Source organism: Dermochelys coriacea, chromosome 1, assembly GCF_009764565.3.
Source record: "Dermochelys coriacea isolate rDerCor1 chromosome 1, rDerCor1.pri.v4, whole genome shotgun sequence".
Taxonomy (NCBI): domain Eukaryota; kingdom Metazoa; phylum Chordata; order Testudines; family Dermochelyidae; genus Dermochelys; species Dermochelys coriacea.
Window position 1 is genome coordinate 261,805,524 of NC_050068.2, and position 13,881 is coordinate 261,819,404.

Consider the following 13,881-nt stretch of genomic DNA (forward strand, 5'->3'; position numbering starts at 1 on the left):
CACAAAAGGTTCAAGTATCTTCTCACATCCAAAGCCCTCCATCATTCTTCCCTTGCCTCCATCTCTGTCCTTATCTCCCTCCAACACCCACACCCTAATTTCAGTTAAAGCTTCCCTCCTCTCATCTCCTTTTGTCTTCTTTACGCACTCTGGACTTTATGCCTTTATCACTGCTCTATATGCCTTGAACCTCCTTCAAGTCACCATGTGTCATGCTCCCAAGAACTCTTCCTTCAAAAACCTCTAAGCCCCCAGTTATTCCATGAAGCATTCAGGTTCTGATACCCATATCCCAGTCTGTCCTGTCTTGTACCATACTGTTTAGCTTATGCTATTAGATTGCAAGCTCTTTGGAGCTACCAAGGAGACTGTTAATTGATCAACACAGAACATTCATTGTATAGCTCTATGTACACTTATGGCATCATAACAAGTAAGTAAAAATATTTTAAAAGCTACAGACACATTATGTACTTTATTTATGTCACAGCATTTTTATGGTACTCACCACTGTAGTAGCTGAGTGCCTCACAAATGTAAAGCTACTTCATCACTTCTAGAAGGTAGATCTCTCTCCTCCTTTCTCTAGGTAAGTCAATTTCTCATGGAGACTGTGTGCTGCTAGTGGCCAATTCATTTTGTGCAGGGTATTTTACACCATGGTAATTTGGGAAAACTCTAATTGAAAATCTGTAGTTTAAAATTGGTGGGCTGAATTCTTCCCTTTGCTGATTCATAGGGGCTTTAAGGCAGCTGGGTCTGCCCCCTGGACATACCCTGACATAGGTGCCTTGTCTGTCTTCTTTGTCCCTGTGCTGGGTTCAGCACCCGCATGGGGTAAATTCAGCCCAGTGTGTCTCGCAGCACGCTGAGCAGGGCTAGTGGTTTGGTATGGTCAGTTGGTAAGCCATTGTCTGAGCACAGGGGAAAAAGACAAAAGCCACAAATCTATAGTTTAAAAAAAATGCCCAAAGGGCTGGGCTGCCTCTCTTTAGTCTAAGTAGGTTTTATTTTAAAGCCATTTAATAGTATATAGATAGTAGCTTAAAAACATTTTGGACCATGGTTCTGCTGGTTCAGCCCTGCAGCAGCAGCTGAACGAGGAGGCAGGGGAGAATCTACAGCTTGCCTTTCTTTAGTGGTGCTTTACTTCCTCATCTCCTGCCAAACCAGCAGGAGCAGCAGCAGATCCAGACACCTCCTACCCAGCCATATAAACTTGAGGACAATGTGATTTGGGCTCACTCTGATTTTCTGTAGGAGTTTATTCCGTAATTGTGGACCCATCACTGAGGATGCCTTAAGCTGAGCTTTCACAAGTAGAAATCTAGGCTCTGCGCACTGAAATGGCTCTCTTGGGCATAGCAGGATTGGCAAAGGGCAGAAAGATATGGCCCCTAAAGCACCTGGGGCCTCACCCAGCCAGGCCTTTGAAGATGGGGACCTTGAAATGCACCTGAAATGCAAATGGCAGCCAACACAGAGTGCCATGCCTCTGGTGTGATGAACTGATGGTGTGTAGCTCTGCTTAGAAGGCATGCTAGACCATGCAGTTTCTGGGTATCTCTGGGGGTAGTCAGCCCCAGATGGAGCGAGTTGCAATAGTCCAGCCCAGCAGCAACAGAATCTCAGATCTCTGTGGCAAGGGGTCTAGCAATGAGTATTGGTAGTTGACCAGCTGAAAGAGAACAGAGAGATTTCTGGTTACTGCATCTTCCCGGGCATCTTGGGGCAAGCAGGCCCCTGAGACGGTGTATGCCTGACCACAGCAGCCAGCAGACACCATCAGGGAAAAAGGAAGTCTTCCTTTCAGTTAGTTCCTCAAACTGCTTACTCAATTTTGAACAGCATTATCTCTGTCTTACCTGGTTCAGTCAGCTGCTCTTCATCCAGGGCCACACTTCACTCGTGTTGTATCAAGAGGGAATCACAGCACCCATGATTAAGGCTACATTTATGTCATGGAGGTTGCGGAAGTCATGAAATCCCTGACTCCAGAGACCTCAGAGACATTTTCTGCTTCAGCCCCAGGGGCAGCAGGACTGGAGCTGGCAGCCAGCAGGGCCCCCCGGCAAGGTTTCAGCAAAGGTTGAAGGTCGACAGCCTCCTCAGGGGGCCTTCCTCAGAGTTCCAGCACAGGGGCAGGAGCAGGGGACAGACTTCAGGCTTGTGGCTAGGGGTGTCCCATTTTTTCTTTGGGAAATATGATCACCCTGCAGTTCCCAGTCGCTTTGGGCAGAGGGGGAACCCCGCAGCTCACAGCCATCACAGTGGGGGAGGAAACCATGGAGCTGCAGCAGCAAAAGTCACAGACAGGATCTTGGCTTCCATGATTTTTTTTTTTTATTGCTCATGACCTGTCTGTGACTTTTACTAAAAATAACCATGACAAGATCTTAGCCTTACTCACAACTGTTGAAAAGGTCGCTTCAAGCATCTGCCTACCGAGAGCAGCAGAGCTTATAGCATTTCACAGTCTCCCCGGGGGCAGGTACTGAGAAGGAGGCATGATTGATGGGACTAAAGGCCTTGGGGAAGAGAAGTTACCCTTCACTACTCTTTGGGGACCTATTCAATAGGAATCATAGAACTGGAAGGGACGTCGAGAGATTATCCAGTCCAGTGCCCTGCACTCATAGCAGGACTAAGTATTATCATTCTAGACCATCTCTGATAGGTGTTTGTCCAACCTGCTCTTACAAATCTCTAATGATTTTTAAGAGCTGATTATGACTGGGAATGACTGGAAGCAGCTTAGAGCAAGTCTAGCTCCACCTGCCAGGGCCAATGAAATAAATGACTGTCCCCTCCTTGAATCCCAGCTTCCACCCCGTGCTATTCTTGGGTCATTCTCTATTCCTCATAATCAGCCTCTTTCCCGGCAGTTTTCAGGGCTACCCCTCTTATGTCATGTCATCTCTCTCTCACACCCCCAGCCCGAGGCATGTCTGAACTCTTGAGAGATGTGCTCCAACAAACCCCCCCCCGCCCCCCGCGCAAAAAATACATGTCTCTTTAAATCCAGAGCAGCCGTTATCATCATCATCATCATCATCCCTCCCACTTGTCCCCTCCATCCTCCCCGCCTCCCTCAGCATCCTGACGTCAGGAGTGTATAATGTGCGACGCTCAGGGTGCAACATCACACACGCCAAATATTTCCAATTCACCAGGAGCCGCCAGCAGCCCGACGAGAGGAGAGAGGGGGCAGAAGAAAAACCCCGGAGCGAGGCTGAGTGCGGCAGGACCGCGGCTCCCCGCAAGGTAATAGCGGAGCCTTCCTCCGCTGGAGGCACGGAAGCTTTGTAAATTACAGCTGCAGCAGGGGCTGTAATTGACGAGGAGGGGGAATGCCCCCTTTGGTATCCTCTGGAACCCTGCCGGGCGAGCCAGAGGTGTGTAGTGACTCATCCTCGGAGATTAAACAGTTGTGCTGAGATTGAGGAGAAGGTGTACAATTAAATGTGCATTAACTTCCCCCTCCTATTTCTCTCTCCTCTTCCCCTCCCCTCCCTTAAAACAAAAACCCTTTGGCATCAGCCGTAGTATTGTGTGTGTGATCTATTTTTTGTGTGCTGTGGGTGAATAGCTGTAGTTTTGCCATCGAAGGCGGGGATCAGCTGGGCTACGTCTCGTATCTACTCTGTCATTTTCGGGGGTGGGGGTGGTGCGATTTGTTAAAACCTCTCCTTAATGATCTTTTAAAGAGGGTGGCTTTTTTTTTTTTTGACTGACTGACTGACTAAAATTGTTTCCTGCAAACAGCAATTCCAGTCTCCAAAGGAGGAAGGAAGAGGGTGTATGGAGACATTAGCTTGAGGTATTAAAACAGCCACTCTTCCCATTAAAAAACAAGCTGGGTATCTTTTTTTTTATTATTATGCATATATATATATATATATATATATATATATTTAAAAAAAAGCTCATCAAGACTCCATGATGGCTTCTCTTTCCAACCCCCACCCTTTGGCACTGGTAGCTTGTTTGTTCTCTCTCCCATCACCAGCCCCCAAATCCAGTAGCCTAGCACTGACTAAGAAGGCTCTTATAATCTAGCTATAAAGGTGACATTTATATTTTACCATTAATCGGGCTGGTCTGTTGTAGACGTGGCTGCTCCTCGGAGGGGTAAGTGTGATCAGCTCAAGGGAGGGGAGCTTTAAATATGTAATCCAGTAAATGGTTTATTTATTTTTCTTATTGTGATTCATCTCCCTAAAGGAGCATTTAACATCTAGGACATGTAAGTGAAAGTGCATTGCTTGTGATGTGATTTAACTCTTGGTTGCAGGACACTGTAACCAACCCAGGCAGGGATAAGAGGCTTTCATTAGCATTGGATAGAGACAGCATTTATAAAAACCTGCCAGACACCAAAGCTCTGATCTGAAGAGGAGGGAGAAAGGAAGGAAGAAAGAATAAGGGTAGTCTGTAAACCAATGCAGCAGACTGTTTATAATAACCTATTTATTTAATCACCACATTTCCCAGATGAATATCCATTAGAATAATCACCCATGGGAGCAGTCCAGTCCAGTTCTCAGACCAGTGACCTTAAGTGGGTGTGTATATAAGGGGGGGAAATAAAAATGTAATTTTGTTACTGAACTCTGAGGACAAACTAATTGTATGTGTGTGTAGACCAATATGGAGAGAGATCTGTCTGTCTAGACAATTTGGGTTTTGGGGGTGTTAGACCAGCTTCATGTATGGCTACAGGCCAGAATGCTGCTTTAACTTTTCTGTGCCCATACTACCACTATTTCATTGCCTGAGGCCAGGGTGTGCCAAGAATGCTTTCTAGGGTGAAGGAAATACACATGGTGGTCTCCAGTTTGGCAACATGCTCCCTTTGATGCAGTAGTTGGGGAGGGGGGATTTTCAGTGAAATGTTGCAGGTATCAGCCCCTTCTTAAAATGTATCATCTTTATTAATGATCTGGAAGAGGTGGCAAATAGCACAAGGAAACTCACGATGGTTCTAAACTGGGAGGAGTTGCAAACACTAGCGACCTAGATAAGTGAGAGAGATGGGAAGGAAATAACTAAATGAGATTCCAGAGGAAAAATAATCTGAAAGCAGCTAGTCTATGGAATAGGAGAAGCTAGGGAAGCAGGAACAGGAGAAGCTTGGGGAGCAGGAATGCTCAAACAGACCGGGATGAGAGTGGATAGCACAGTAGACATGAATTTGTGATGGGATATAATTACCCACCAAAAAAGCTGATGCAATTTGGGGTTGGATGTGCAGAGGCGTCCAATTAGAGAGCAGGAATGTAAAACAGTCCCATTTTAGTTGTCTTTGGTGCAATCACCCCTGAAATATTATCTTCTGGGCACCTCCTTACCTGAAAGATCTTGACAAGTTGGAGGAAATATGAAGAAGAGCAACAGAGATGATTAAAGGACTGGAGGCATTGATTCACAGGGGCAGAGTAACCAAACTAGCTATATATACGCTAGCTTGGCTGAATGATATCTGAGGGATTTTCTTTGCTCCTGTACTGAGGGGAGGGGGGGAGGGAGAAATGGGGGTATTATCTCTTCAAAAGCATCCTTCCCATATTTGGAGGCACCCAAAGGGTGTTTGTTTAAAGGAGGTCACAGCCAGCTCCCAAATGAATATGTCTATATTTAAAAGAGAGATTTTTATTTGATAAATTGTGGGCGCTTCTGATCATCGGGATGAATGGGGCACAGGGAGCTCTGGATGAAAGCTGATGTGTCTACAACCTCTCTTGAATAATTGAACTAGGTTTTTGCATATTCTTTGGTAGAACAAGTCTTCTTTTTTTCTATGTCCGTGACGCTTGGAAATGTTCTTTTTTCTTTCCTGAAGAAGCTAAGGTAGCTGTCCCTCATGCTGCTGCAGGAGAGAGTAAAACTGCAGGGTTCAGGACTATTGCAGTGCTTTTAGTGAAATATAAGGGTTTGGTGTTTAATAAAAACACAGGCTGCTGAGCCTGGTCCCCCAAATGAGCTCAGAGTGGGAGGCCTATATGCTTGGGTCCTGGACTCAGATGGCTTTCACCTGCTCCTACTGTCCAAGCAAAGCCATGGAGCTTCTGTTCTCGAAAGGGCGATGCCTGGGGCGAATGAGTCTGTCAGCAATGGGCAGGGGGCTGTACTGGAAAACCTCTTGACTTCCATTTTGCGGAGCTGCATTGGTGTATGCAGTACTGTACCATGGGAGTGACCTGGATTCCCTTCCCCTGGGCAGGTCTGCCACCTGTCCGTGGGATCTCTGTTGCCAAGGCCAGCAGAGGTTGAAACACTTGTGAAGGAAGCACTCTTAGTCCCACACCAGAGGTGAGCATGGCTGTTGGGGATGTGGAAGAGGAGCAATGCAAGGTGCTTTTTTCAACAACCCTCCTCCACCTTGCCTAATATAGATCTTACCCGTAAGAATGTGGCTGCTGGAATCCAAAGGGGAATCCTGCTGGGGAGGGGCATGAAATAGGCTTTCTCTGTGCTCCCACGCCCCTCTGCATCCCCCTCCAGCAAGATGGGAAGAGCAAGGACTTTTCTCATCCTCTAGTGCAGGGGTTCTCAACCTTTTTCTTTCTGAGCCCCCCACCCCAACATGCTATAAAAACTCCATGACCCACCTGTGCCACAACAACTGGTTTTCTGCATATAAAAGCCAGCGTTAGGGGGTAGCAAGCAGGTCAATTGTCTGGGGCCCCATGCCACAGGGCCCCCACAAAGCTAAGTTTGGCTTCAGACTTGGGTGGTGGGGCTCATGGCCCTGAACTTCGGCCCCATGTGGGGGGCTTTGGCTTTCTGCCCTAGGGAGTCTAACATTGGCCCTGCTTGGTGGACCCCCTGAAACCTGCTCGTGCCCCCCCCCAGGGGGCCCCGGATCCCTGGTTTAAAACCACTGCTCTAGTGCATCTTTTCCATGACTTTAATTTCCTCCATTCCTTTGTTTGTGGTGGGGCTTCAGATTAGGTTGTGGTCAGCATGACTATCCCATAGTGACCCATTGCGCTAAGATTTCCATCTGGCTTACTTTTGAGCAAACTATCCCATGTCTTGGGACCCTTAACGGGTCTCTGGAATTGGGGAGGGGCCCTCCTGTCTCTCTGTTTCAGGGCATGTGGATTGCTTCCTTGCAGCAGAGATGAATGTGGAAAGGAGGGTCCCTTCCCTGCTTGTATTTGTTTTGTGGGCATCGATGAGACTGCTGTCATGAGGTGTCCTGGCATCAGTAGTGCCTGACATAAACTTGGGGCACTTGAATGGGCCAGTGGGCATTAGCTTCATGGCACTGCTGTGTGAAGCTGGGTGCTGCCCTGTGGATTTGGGGATATGTGGTGAACACCGTCTGTAATTGCAGATGAGACGGAACGTAATCCTACCTGGCATTCCCACCTCAGCCCTGCCAAATGCACACGCTCCTCAAGAGGAGACCCTGAGACACAATCTCTAGTGGTGGGAAGGCTGGACTAGGTGATGCCCTTTGGGCCCCATCAGTATTTGACTGGCAAGACACCAGGGCCAAGCTAAAGGAAGGTGGTTTCTCCAGGGCAATGGAGATGTAAGGACCCACAGATGCCATGGTCCCCCAGCATGGAAAGCAACATCTGCCAAAAACACCCTACTTACACATGGCTCTGTCCCTTCTCCATTGCCCTCCCACCTCCTGCTGGCCTGTGAGAGATAGGGTTGCCAATCCTCCTGGAATCAACATCAATCTCCCAGTAACTATTGAAACCAATCAACGAGATTTTAATAGGATATTTTAAGAAAATGACATTCTGTTGTGGGGGGGGAGGGGGAAAAATCTCCCAGAATAGCTTCAGTCAGAGTTGGCAACCCTAGTGGGAGAATAAACTTGAGTCTGAGGTGTGCTCTTCAAGCACATATTCACCTAATCGAATGGTCCAATAACTTGCACGCATAGGTTGAGGGGTAAAACTTGAGTTACCACTAAGGTGCTAATTAAGAGATAGTGCCTGAAAAGGTTGCTGTTGCCCAGATTATGAACCCCTAACTAGGGAGGGTAGAAGTGGAAGAATCCAATCCACCCCCGTTAGAAAAATATTGATCAGCTAGGAGGTTTATGGGCTTCTTATTGTGCAGCAGCTTGATCTTGAGAGATTAGCTGTATGTAGAATGCTTTGCAGACAGAGGTGACATGGGGGGCATGTGAACCCAGGTACTCCCCCAGATTTCTGCCTTCCATTTAGCTCTTGCGGGTGGGGGCTGCACCCCACAGTTTGAAAACCATCTCCTGCCAGGAGCTGGTGGATTGGAAGTTGGTGGGAGCTGCGCAGGCTATGGGAGCCAGGGCGCTGGCTGGCTGCCTGGCATCCCTCTCTGCCGGACTGCTTCTGCGTGGCCAGGCACTCCCCAGGTAGGGCAGGCAGCATAGCTCTGAGCTGCACCCTGATGCATTTTTGCCTCTTCCCCTGAAGGAGCCCGGCCCCTGCCTGTGGAGGCAGGCTCCAATAAGATGCTCCTTGAGGAGCTTGCTCACTGCTGCCCTAATGCTCTTGACTCTGCTGCTGCTCCTTAGCCCAGAGGCAATGGGTGGGGCGGTCACATCCCCCCCAAACCCCAAATCTTGGAATTGTGCTCCCTCCCATCATCAAGAGTTATGTATCATCTCTGTTTGCAGATTACGCCTGGGGGAATACTGCGCACATGCAGAATTCATGTGCCATGCAGAATTCCCCTCCCCCATTCTGCTGGAGCGGTGCAGTAGTTATGCCTCTCACCCAGCTGCTGTGACTCCAGAACAGAGAGCAGTCACTCTGGGCCAGTCCCAGCTGTGGATAGGGGAAAGAAGAGATTGCCTTCCTCACAGTGCTCTGCTCATGGGGCCAGGTCAGGAGGCATGGGGTATGGGGAGGACAGACAGCATGGGGCTGCTGGGGAGTCACAGACTGGGGTTCAGAAGGGCTAGTGGGGGCAGTGGTGCTGGAACAATTTGTATTTTGTGGGGGGGGGCATTGAATCAAACTGTAAACCCTGTATATGATGGAAACCTCTTCAAGCCAGGGGGTGCTTCAGCACCTATGTTCAAGCACCAAGGAGTGTGTGTGTGCGTGGGGGGGGGCAACAGACTGGGGTGGGGACTAAATGGGAGTAGGGGTGCAGGGACACATGGAGCTGGGGCACTCTGGGGCTGGGGGGATCACACGCTGCCTGGCACTCAAGGGCTGGCAGCCGTGGGGGTGGGGCCTCTGGGCTCTGGCAGGGCCTCAGGTGGGAGGAGCAGGGCCTTGGGCGGGGGCTAGTCCCCGACCAGGCCGGCCACCTGCTGCCCAGATGCAGATGTGCCTGACTGAACGAGAGAGGCTAGGGGTCAGCCAGCATCTGCGTGGTGGAGGCTCCCTAACCAAGCCCTCCCCACCCCCCCAAAAACCTGTTCCTTACTTCTCCCACCCACATCCAACAACCCTGTAAGTTCACACCCAGGCTCCTTCCCAGCAATTACTTGCCTCTCCCGCAGCTCCTCCGTTATCCCTGACTTCCAAGCCTTTACACCGCTTCTGAGGGATGCGGGAAATATGGTTCTGTATTGGAGAAGACTTGGTGTCCAGCAAAGTCTTTGCTGGGTCCATTACATGATCCACGAGCCAGAACCACACATCCTTCTCTTTAGAAGACCTCTTCTGAAAGACCAACAAAAATGAACTTTAAATGAATTATTACCCAGAGTTCTTTATGAATAGGCCTAGTAGGGAATCTACTTGTCAAAAAACATTTCCTGAATCTCTTGTGTTGTCTGTATTGTTACAAATGTACTTGCTGACAGGTATTTTGAAATAAATTACCAAAACAATTGAAACTGGCATGATTTATATTGTTGTTTTGACAAATAAAATATGCAGAATTTTGCCAAATTTTAAATACTGTGCACAGAATTTTGAATATCTTGGTGCAGAATTCCTCCAGGAGTAGTAGCTGTAAAATGCCATGGGAATGCTGAGCGCTACCTTACATCCCATCAGCTACCTGTGGGACTCTTTCTGTGACGGCCTCAATCTCTGCCTCCAGTGGCTCTTCCATGTTCTCACAAAATGTCCCTTCAGCCCATCCACCCAGTCCAGGGACAAGAAGCTTGCATGGGAGAGTCCTGGTTGTAATTGGTCTGCCCCACAGCCTCATGAAACAACTGAAGAATCCCAAAGAAGTGACAACACAGAGATTGAAGTGTCACAAGACGAGGTGTCACAAGGAACAGGTGGGAGATGCTAATCAAAAACAGTGTACTCTGCCAGCAACTTCCTGTGGTTCCTTCCCGGCTAATGCAGATATCTGTGCCTCTTGGAATGAGCTTTTTCCTCCCCAACACTTGGCTTCTCCTTCTGCCAGAGCTTGCTTGTGATGTTCCTCGTGGTCGGTCACAGAAGTGGTTGTGATGTTACAGGCTTTGTGTTGGGTGACTGCCCTGCAGGGTTGACTGGGGGAAGGCAGAGAAGGTAGGACCTCAAGGGAGAGGAAGAGACTTGGGCGATGGGGAAGATAATCCCTTTGCTACATTTTGCTCAGATATTGGCGTTTGAAATTAAAGGAAAATGATGCTACAATAATCCTAAATGCCGAGCAGGCGGAATATACAGGGATTGTTTTTATATAAATGTTAAGTTTTGTCGTCATATCGTGGCGGGGGTTGTGTAGCTTGAGCAGTGTGACTGCCAGTAACAATCCAACAATGTCTTAGGAGGGGAAGTGACAATTAGAACCCACAGGAGGTGGGGTTAGGCCAACAGAATATTATCTGATTTGGAGTCAGGCCAGGATCTTATTGTAAACAACCCTAATTTTGAGAAGTGCCCTGAGATCTGTAATGACTGCCAGTGACCAGAGCCCTGGCTTCTCATCCTTTGTAAAAGACTGGGGCAGAGGTGAGCAGGCTTCTGCTGTGGTCCAGTCCGTTTTGGAGTCTGTCTCTTGGGTCCCCAGCCCCTGCCTCACTGCGTGTTAGGTGGCAGCAATCCCTGGCTGGTCGTGCAGCGGTGCATCTGGGGGGTTGGCACGGATACCCTCCTTCAGCCTTCTGTGTTGTTTTGCAGCATGCTGAGTGGTGTTTCGCAGAGATAGGAAGCTGTCCCTCTGCCAGAGCTGGGTTCAGTGCTGTGTGTGGGAGGGGAGGTGAACATACATAGGAAGGGTGGAGGGGCCGTCTTGGCCACGGGATCAGAGAGGAGGGAGGCAACGCTGTTGCTGGGGCGCAAACCAGCCTGGGGGATCGACATTTGGATCCAGCAAGAGCCTGGTAGAAGCAGAGGAGGTGAGAAATTGTTGCTGCGGGGGCTGATCTGAAAACCAGGGGCAGCCAGGTGGGAGGGGGGAGAGAAAGGCAGGTGTTGGCTTAAAGTCTAGGAACAAAGAGGATCATCCAGTGAGGCTTGTTTGCAGACTCCCTTAGCGATGGAGTCTCCAAGTATAAGGGTCCAATAGACAATCTGGTGGTGCCCTTTGTGAAACTCTTGGCAGGAGAGGACAAGCCCTCACTGGGAGTGGGTCACTGGAGGGCACTGATAGTCCAAATGAGAGCTCGGGGACAGTTTTGAGGCAGGCTGGCTGCATTGAAACAAGCTGCCTAAGCTGGTTTGTGACACAAAGTAATGAAGTGCCATTATCCAGCAATGAGAGACATGCCACTTCTTGGAGATCACTGTACGTCCCAGGGGAAATCCAGCTTGCTCTTCTGATCTCTCCTCCGCAGCTCTTCCCTCCCGAGTCTGAGGGCAGGATCTGAGTGTGGGGGCAGAGGGAGACCTCGGACGCTGTTAGAGTTTGGATGCCAGAAGAAGAGTGGGGTGGGAGCAGATACTTTATTTCAGACTGATCTGGGAGATCTTGGGGCACTTAAAGCTCCTTCATTTAGTCTGACATCGCCCATGGGGCTGCTTCTTGCACTGAGGGACTGTGTGTGTGTGTGTGTGTGTGTGTGAGAGAGAGAGAGAGGGAGAGAGAGAGAGAGACTGCAGGATACCAGTCCCTGCACCTGCCTCCAGTTAGTTCTGGTCCCTGCATACTGGAAGTGTGCCTGACTAGCAGAGGGTGGAGGGCGTTGTGGGGGGGCTAGGACTTGTCTGTACGTGCACAACATGATTTCAGCCTTGATTACAGCACTGCCTTGCTTCCTGCGGGGCTTAGGGCAGGCAGGGAAGGTGCTTTGTTGGGACAGTGCCACTCGCTGCTGCGCACGTCCTCTCTGTGACATAGTCTTTTTCAGCACACGGATGTTTCTGCCTCTGCTGCCCAAAGAGAAGGTCGTATGTTGCCCTGCAGGGCTGGATGGCTGAGGGGACTGATACGACACCCAGCCTGTTGCTTCTCGGCTGCTGGCTCAAGTGACCCCCGAACTGGCAGTGACTCAAAGCTGCTGGCTGTTCTATGGTCCATGTGTAATGACTTGGAGGGGGTGTCGGCTAATTTCCTAGCAGACAATGGTTCTTATAAAGAGCCACCAACACACTTGGCTCCCTTCTTGACTATTTGAGGAAAGAGGCCTGAGATTGAGGGATGAGTCCTGCTCCCATTGCCATCAACAGGGCCAAAACTGAGCATGGAGACAGACCTCTCCTCTAGCCCAGATCAGGAGGAAGGACTGGTCCGTGTGGATAGGGAAGCCAGCAGTGCCACTCCACGCTGTATCTCTTCTGTGGCTATACAGGATATTACTCCACTGCTACCACCCCAAGTGCTCAAAGCAGGAGTGTGGCTTAAAAAATTCAAATAATAACAAATACTGGGTTCTTGTTCTTTGCCATATAGGTTCTAAGCCTTCAGTGACGCTCTTGTCATGTTTTCACACATTTCTCTGCAACCAGGAGAGCTAGAAACTTTCTTTTAAATGAGCTGAGATTCTCCTGTAATCTCTTGGTTCTACCAGCTGGAGCTTTATGCAAAACATCATCTGATAAAACCAGGAGATGGCTACACTGCCATGCTCTAGGGCTGGACAGCATTCAATTCATACCCAAAAGTTGCTGCTGCATTGTCTCCTGAGAACTTCCATTCCCTGCCTCTCATGTAGTGAATGGGGAGAATGGTGGGGATCTGTCACTAGATCTAGTGACATATGACACTACATTTCCCAAAGACACAGCAACCTAAATGCCAGCCGTATCCTAGCAAAGCCATACGGTGATGTGGTTGATTCTTCCTGGAGGCTGGTCACAAGCAGCTCTTCAGAGAAGGCAAACATGGCATTGCTGCATCTAAAGTGGTGGACAGCAAGGGAAGAAGGTAAAATAAGAGTTGATCAGTATCCTTTACTGGATTGAAAGCACTGGTCTCAAGCAGGCGCTGTGCAACCTTCCTTGCGCAACTCTGCCAATGCATTTCAGTTGTGAGCTGCAGCATCCCCTGCTACTGCAGACCTGACACTGTTTTGCATCTGCCGATATAGCTCCATCTAGGCATCTGGAAGGTGCAGATCACTGTGGTGTCTAGGCACCAGAATAGGAATGAAGTGATGCAAGAAAATTAGCATAAGAGACTCCAAAGCAGAAAACTCTGTAGTGCAGGTGACTATGTCCCTTCCTGCTATTCTAGCCCTGAGGCCCTGCTCTTCCTCCACCCAGCTCTCTCAATGCACTTTGGCTAATCTGTGTTCCCTACTGGGGCTCCCCTCTAGGTCTGCCAATGTGCTGCTGTTTTACCCCAAGAAGGGCTGGTCAGACGGTTGATCAAAGCTTTTTTGACTAAAAGAAAAGGGAGCTCAGCGAGAGCGTTTTGTTTTTGGTCCAAAGAGGGCTGGAGTAATGTATTGTGCCCTGATAGCCCCACGCCATAGGGCCTCTCATAGCTCTGCCCCTGTGGCCCCACCCACACTTGGATTGGTGAAGGCAGGGGCAGGCCCCACTCCCTTCCCAGAGAGACAGGGGCAGCAATATGGGGCCTCTTCTTCTC

General features: G+C 49.3%; 1 protein-coding gene across 4 annotated transcripts in view; it reads left to right on the top strand.

Moving 5' to 3' along the window:
- Window positions 1-3,096: 3,096 nt before the first annotated feature.
- The window catches only part of CSDC2 (cold shock domain containing C2), a 29,516-nt gene continuing 18,731 nt past the window's right edge, over window positions 3,097-13,881 (top strand). For 2 of the 4 annotated variants that reach the window (XM_038397781.2, XM_038397800.2), the window contains exon 1: window positions 11,090-11,248. The gene's annotated coding sequence lies outside the window, so the exon portion shown is untranslated. Of the gene's footprint in view, window positions 3,265-11,036; window positions 11,249-13,881 lie in introns of those variants that run through there. The other 2 variants (XM_038397818.1, XM_038397791.2) reach the window with 2 other exon arrangements.